At 38.0% G+C, this 7,788-nt stretch overlaps 1 long non-coding RNA gene across 3 annotated transcripts in view; it reads left to right on the forward strand.

Annotated features, from left to right (window-relative positions):
• The window catches only part of LOC122322485, a 57,872-nt gene that overhangs the window by 24,283 nt on the left and 25,801 nt on the right, over positions 1-7,788 (forward strand). Inside the window, exons 1-2 of one of the 3 annotated variants that reach the window (XR_006246629.1) lie at positions 4,211-4,226; positions 7,444-7,781. The exons of the other annotated variants lie outside the window; for them this stretch is intronic. This is a non-coding gene — a long non-coding RNA (uncharacterized LOC122322485). Of the gene's footprint in view, positions 1-4,210; positions 4,227-7,443; positions 7,782-7,788 lie in introns of those variants that run through there. 3 annotated transcript variants of the gene reach the window in all.

The raw sequence follows: 7,788 nt of genomic DNA on the forward strand, positions 1-7,788 counted from the left end.
ACTTTATTTATATATATATATATGTGTATATAGATATATAGCAGTGGAATCCTAATGTCATTAAGGGTATTCAGTCACTGAATAAGCATTTTCATCGTGTTACTCGCAATGGGATAAATTGCCAGTCAATTCAACAAATACGAAATTCAATGATGATTGAGTAAAAAAGCATTGTTGCTTACCTGTATTATGTTGTGTGGAATCAGTGTGCAGTAACACAGTGAGATGTCTGAGATAAAAGAAAAGCATAGAAAATACAAGAAAAGAAAACAAAGAAAAGAAAAGAAAAAAGAAGTAGAAGAAAATCTGACAACTGGCCAACTAGCAAGCTCAGACTCGTGAGTGCCCAGACTGACTGGTCGGAATTTGAGTTTGGGTTTGAGTTTAAGTTTGAGCTTAGGCCTCGGACGCTGCCAACTGCAGCAGTTCAGCGGTCTGGGCCAAGACTTGGCTCGGGCTTAAAGGCGTTTGCCATTGTCATTGTGTCTTTGTTTTTTTTTTTTTTTCTAGTTTGTTTGTTTGGTTTGTCAGTCTTTGTTTCGTGGCATTTACGAGTGCAATTGCAATTGCTTGAATATTATTGTAGACTGGTTTTCGAGCAATCGGTGCATTCACCTCGCTAGCCTGAAAGCAACCCCCCAAAAAAAGAAAAATAAAAATAAACTGTGGCAAGAGATGAGAAACAGCTGAAACACACCTGACTTTGTGGTCCGCTCAGTTGTGCACTTATTTATTTATTATGAGCAGCAGTTGGCCAAAACGCGGCCTAAAGTCAGCGACCAGCGGCAGCTGCTGCTTCTGCTTCTGGCCAGAACCTTAACACATGGTGGTGCCACGAGCTAGGGGCAAGAACAGCTCCTACCTACCTGTGCCACAAAGTGGATGTTATGCATGTGTGTGTGTGTGTGTGTGTGTGTTTTGTGGATGGCATTCACTCTTCTTGCCACTTATAGGCACCGGCTGCTTAGTTTCCCATAACAGTTTCGACTTTGTTTTTGAGTTGTAAACAAGACTACGCCTCTCTCTCTCTCTCTCTCTCTCTCTCTCTCTCCCTCTCTTTCTCGCTTTGTCTGTTACATTCTCGCTGTGTGATTAGGCCATGCAAATGTGAGGCAATAAAGTTAGCCAAGTTATGACTGCAAATCACGTCAGCTGCGCCAAAAAACGAACACGTGGCGACCTACTATGCAAAAACCCCTTACTCTCGCAGCTCACCCCCCACCCGCCCTTCCACCTTATGAACTCATCGTACTTAGTTTTCGCAAAAAAATACAATTTATATATATATATATTTCCATAGTAATTGCGGCTTGACATGAAACAACACACAGTGCAGCAACAACAAAAAACAATAACTAAATATACAACAAAAGCAATTTGCTTTGTTCATCAAGAAAATCAGAAAACAAAAAACAAAAAAGAAAGGAGAAAATATAAATTCAAGTAAAAAAAAAGAAGGAAAATGCCAAAAATATTTGGGGTAACTCGTCAGTTGGCGATAACAAACAACCAACTTGTTACCACACACACACACGCACACCTACAACAACACCAGCAACCCCCCCTCACCCCACGTGCCCCCAACCCCCTCTATACTAAACGCTGCGCTTATTATGCGCCAACAAAAACAGAGTTATGAATAAATAAATATTGTAAATGGTAAATCGTGACTGCCTATCATTGTAAGGCCAAATACGCCCCAAACCCTCAACAATTTACACCCCACCCCAACCACCCACCCTCTCAACTCCATCGTTGCCAACACACGCATGTGTAGTTAGTCAAGGATAAATGATATATGCATGGATGGGTGAAGGTGGGTGTGGGGATGGCGGTACTCAGAATTTCTGACATGCAAATTGCATTTCTTGTCATTTAATATTCGCTTGTTTGATCAATTTTTATGACAAATTATCGAAACCAAATGCAAACAAACTTATTTACAAATTGACAGCAAGGGGCACATTGGTGGGTTGCGGGTAATTTGACTTAAATATGTTTCACGAATATATATATATATATATATATATATATTTGTGTACATACTGCATTCTCTGTCTCATTGAGACTGCTGTCCTGCTGAACTGCAGTCGAGCGTTAAGTGAGCACACTTCCTGGCACTGGCCAACAAGCATTCCATCGATTGGCCAACTAATGAACGTTACTTACTCTTCCAAAAACAGCCCAGTCAATTGCTTAGTCCAGTCGCGTTTATGCCCCTAATACCTCAATCCTCTGGACTCTGGCAAAAAGTGCAAGTTGCTGAGACAGCAAAAAAGTTCCTGAAAAGATATGAAATAAATAAAAAGAGTTGAAGCACAAGCTTTGATGACCAGCTGATATCCTGTAACATTTTGCAAGTCTACAATTAGTTTGCAAATAGGATAAGGAATGCGAGAGTAAAATAAACTAAAAAAAACTAAAACTAATTCAACAATGAAAATTTGTATATTATGTTTATGCAAGATCTTAAATCTAAATCTATAAAAAAATTATAAATTTTATTTCTTAGCTTAGAATTAACATTTTTAAAAAATGTATACAATAATGGAATATGCTGTAAAAAAGGCTAAAAAATTAAAAATTAATCCGTCTCTCTTATAAAGTATTTTCCAGTTAAAAAATCTCCACAGATTAATTTCGACTGTTCAAGTCTAGTTCCAGTTTAATTTTTATATTATTCTTATCTATTGTAAAGCAATCGCCATCTAAACGAATTAAATCAATTCATACTAATAAATACTAGTCAAATTTATAGAAGTTCACTATAGCTGGCTTACAATTACAGGGTATATGCACACCACAAAAACAAAAAAAGAAACGAAACCAAAGACAGCACTCAGTTAGTATGTTCGTGGGCAGTCTCGAGACTCGAAAACTAACTCACATGTGAGCCAAGTGAATGAAGTTTCGAGTGCTGTTGTTTTTGCTTTGTATCGGCTTGCCACTGGCCTGGGTCTGGCCTGGGACTGGCCTGAGCCTGTCTAGCGGCAACACTCCCAGTCTCACTTGGTGGGTTTTCGGTTCAGTTTCGAATCCAGTTCGCCACATCGTTCAAATTCCTGGCTGTCGTCGTTGTCTGCATCGTTGTCGTTGTCGCTGTCTGATGTGAGGTTAGGTTTAGTTAGTGTTGCATAATCGGAAAACTGTGTCAAGTCGCGTCGTTTTCTAAAAATGGCAAAATGATTTGTTCACATTTTCTTGTGTCAACTTTTGCTTTTGTGATTCAGTTGAGATTTGAGAAAGTGGATGAGCACCTGCTCTCTATAAAAGTTTGTAGCGCACGTGATTTATTGTCAACATATACCCTGTGGCCATGCAAAACTAGTAACACAACTATTATTAAGTTGTAGAAATAGTAACGGTGTTAAAAGCCAGAAGAAGAAATATCTGCAAGGCTATGCATAATGTTAAACAATACGAATCGAAAAGTGTTTGATTGTAATACACATTTGATTACAGGGTATTCTATAGTCCAGCACTCTCGACTTGTGGCAGGATCCCATTCTGACGCATTCGCTTTCATGTTTCAAGTATTCTGCTCCCAGGTTCCAAGTTGTCCAATTGTGCCAGTTAACAGCGACTGCTGTAAAATGGAAATGTAGCGCGCAGCGTATTAGAAGTGGTAGGCGGCGCTCTTAGCTAGTTGGAATCCATAAGAGCACTGGCAGTCGCCGCTCTTAGAATCCACAGTGCGTGCTCTTCGGTTTGCGAAGTGCGAAACCAAAACAAATGTGATGAAAAGGCTGGCAACGATGTCTGGGATCCCGGTGCCGATGCTTGTTGCCGAGCCGAACCATTTACCGCTACGCTTCGCTACGTCCAACGAACCGAAGAGCGAATGGCACGAGAGCATATGCTAAGAGCCGATTGCCAAGCAACCAGTCATTGTTTGTGCAGCCAACGTTCCGTAGCGAGGCCTAACAGAGCGCTGTTAGCCGCTAACAGTGTGTGAATATCAACCGGGCGCTCTATGAATAACAACAAAGAGAGGGAGAGAGAGAGAGAGAGAAAGAGACCCGATGTGTAAGGTAGCCGAGTCGCAGTTAAGTTCAGACCGCGACAGTTTTTGGTTCGGGCCAGTCAGTCTAATGTCAGAAACGCAGTTAGCTGCTCGTCGTGCGCAAGTTTCAAACAATCTGAAGGCACAGCTAATATAACTATCACTACAACAAAAACAACAATAGCCACTATAAATACAACTACAACAACAACCGAGAAGCGTCGTTAGTTAATACTTGAGGCACTATATAATTACAAAATACGCAAATTCACATACTACACTTTCAAATTTTTGCCTATCGCATTTCCAAAGCTTAACAATCATTAATTAAGAAAAAAAAAATAATAATAATAAATAAATAAAAATTCGCAACAATAATAAAACAATTGCAAGAGCGGAAATCGTTTGTGTAATAAGTGCAATAGATATATTTTAATGGATTTTGTATCTAAACATTTTAATTGCACACCACACAATAAAACGAACAAAGAAAAGTTAATTGTTTATCAAATCAAAAACAACAAAAACAACGAAATTGAGGTGTACACTTACAAGCAACAACAATGGACAACAATCGACAACACTTGACAACAACAACAGCAACAACAACAACACCAACAACGTCTAAAATTACCGATCGAAAAGTGATTTCAGTTCGAGCTACTTTATTGTATCTATCAGATACAAAAATGAGTCACGAGCAAAGTTCAGCTAACAACTGACAACGCCAGCAGAAACAAAACTGAGCAACAAACTCAACAATATTAACAATAACAACCAAAACAAAAAAAGTTAAGACCTAGAAACTAGGTTAAATGGAAAGCAATTCTACAAAATAATATGGCCCATAAAACAGGCCACAAATTATTTGCGAACTTCTCCAAAAACAATATTGTCAAAATAAATATTTGGTTATTCAAATTCCCTTCAGCAAATGAAGAACATTTCAACAAGAATTGGAAGTTGAAAATACTTGGAATTCCCTTCGAAAAGCAGAACACGATTCTTGTACAACAATTTATTTAAAGAATTTGGCCAAACTGAAATTTGACATCCAGGGTTCTCTAATTAAAATTCTGGAAATTCTGAATCTGAAAATGTAATTTATTACAATATTTTTTGCTTCCCAGCTCGTAAAAGTGTTTTTGCATTAAAAGATTTTTTGAAATTCTAGCGAGTTTTGAACTAATTATTTATGCAATTAATATTCTGCAAATAAAATTAGTTTTGATTAATATATTTTCATAATATATATCATGTTAATAAATGCATTAAAACTCACTTGATTTAAGAGGATCTAAGTTTTTTCCATAAAAATTCTCAAAGCGAAATAAGTTCAAACAATTCGATCATGTCAAGCTTAGATCGATGTACATTTATATTTTTTCAGTAACAATATAAATAAGTTATTGGAGTTTAGTTAACAATTCTTCGCTCACCTAAGAGATATAACTAAATATTATTTGTCAAATCTTAGTTAAAAGTTTCGTCTTTTACAAAGTTAATCTTTGTATCAAAGAAAACTAAGAAAAAACATTCAAAATAATATACTTCTTCCATAGGGATTACATTCCAGTAAAATTTCAATTTGGAAAATTCCTACACGTATTTCAAGTTCGCTGCAGCTTTCTACATCGTTTGCTGTGCTTTTATTTTTATTTTTTTGCCAATCTGTTAAGTTTTGCCACAAATCTTACACGTGGATGCGCGAAGCATTTTCCCATTACGGCTGCAGCTGCAGCCACAGATTGAAATTTCAGTTCACTTAAGTTTCGGGCTAAAGTGCACTGCAAGAAAAATTGGCGAAACGTGCTAACAAAAACAAGAAAGAGAGAATATCGCGTGAAAAGCTGGCAAAAGTCTCGTGTTAATAAATATTAAAACAAAAAAGCGAAATACGTTTTTTTTCCATTTAATTGAGAGGGCCTGAGTGCGTGCCGGAAGGGAATCGGCAACATAAATTGGCCAACACAGAAACCCATTGCACAATTTGGGGGTCTTCATTAAAAGCGGCAGCAATTAGCCGCAAATTGAATTATGGATGTGGCCCTGCCACAAAACTATTTCATTTGGCGCCAAATGTTAACTTACAACAAAATTGGTATAAACTTTTTGTGTATCAGCGAAAGAAGTGGAGAAAGATGTTGCTGTTGAACTCGAATGTCGAATGTCGAAGTTGTTGTTGTTGTTCATGTTGTTGTTGTTGTTGTTGTTGTTGTTAGCTTGTATGGCTTTATTTATTTTAGCCAAGTTCAAACCGCCAGTTGCCGGCTAGTTCTTGGCCAGCCATCCATTTCCATTTCCATTTTTTCTGTTCTCTGTTTCTGTTTCTGTTTCTGTTTCTGTTCTGCGCTAAACTTTTATTTTATGCTATTGCGTTTTCGACGGCTCTTCGTGCGCTTTAGGCCAGATCTTGTTGGCCCAGCTATATACATATGTCTCCCAGCTCCAACTCCAACTCCAACTCCAGCTCCAACTTCTACTCCAACTCCAGCTCAACTTACCTTACTTTACGATTATTTCCGCTGAAACGTTGCGCACTGCCGACTGCCAACTGCCGATTGCCACTTACTTTGAACTTTGTGCCACAGCCTAAAGGTCGCTAGCCAGCTGTTTGTCATACCCTCATCCGCTCCCCCTCCCCGCCTCTCCACTCATCTTCTTTCTTTTTGTTCTTTTGTTTTTTTTTTTTTTTTGGGCGTGTGAAAGTCTGCGTTGGCCATATGGAGCTATAAGGGGCTGTGTGGTGTTGGCCAAGGATTTCCCACACCCGCAAAATTGTTCACATTGCTGGCAAATTGTATCAATTCTGTGTGTGTTGTTTGCCCCTTCTTGCCACAGCCGGCATGGGGAACCGGTTCTCTTTTAGCTCTTTTAGCCGCATAGCATAAATCAGCGCCAGCACTGTGACCACAACTAACTGGTTTATTTGTTTATGGCCAAGTCATGTCTGTAGTTACTACATATATATATATCTATATGTATATATATATATTTATTTATACATATATTTTTGTACATGTCTATGCAAGGCGCTTGTTCCGTTCTGTTTGCATTAAATCTCTTAATGTGCTAACGACATTCTCGGCGCCCACATAATCATTGACAAACATATATTGATGGCACCGCCACCCAGCATCTTATTAATTATATGTATTGCTCGCTCCCCCACCCACCCCCTCACACCCCCACTCCATTCCCTCTGTGTCTGTGTGTGTGTGTGCGTGCAGTTAATTGTTGAGAAGCCACAGTTGTTCAATACTGTTTTTAATATACAGAAACTAAACTACAAATTGCAAATTGCTCGTAACAATTACAAAAAATACATACATTTAAAAAAAAAAGAAGAAAAACAAATAAATAAAATATTTTTAAGTGGGCGTGCAAGCAATTTTTGAAATGTGCCGTAACCGAAATAACAACAACAATTTCAATTGCAGTGCAGCCAAAAAGTAAAACAACAACAGCAACAACAACAGTCAAAACCAGTTAAAAGTGACAGGCAAACCAATTAAAACAATTTTAACAGCACCGTTACAAAAACGAAAAGAAAAAAAAACAAACAAAAAACAAACAAATCAATAAAATACACAAAAAACATCAATCTATCTGCATAAGTAAATTGTAAAGCGATTTAACTCGATTGGAAAACCATTTAAAGTGCACACCAGAAATTAGGATAAAGCGGATCAGCCGAGCAAAGTACAAGATAAAAGGAGCACAACAAGAGACAGACTGAAAAACAGAGAGCGAGAGAGAGAGAGATCCTATAAAAATGGTAAATT

This window comes from Drosophila grimshawi, unplaced genomic scaffold (genome assembly GCF_018153295.1).
Source record: "Drosophila grimshawi isolate 15287-2541.00 unplaced genomic scaffold, ASM1815329v1 contig_311, whole genome shotgun sequence".
Classification (NCBI taxonomy): domain Eukaryota; kingdom Metazoa; phylum Arthropoda; class Insecta; order Diptera; family Drosophilidae; genus Drosophila; species Drosophila grimshawi.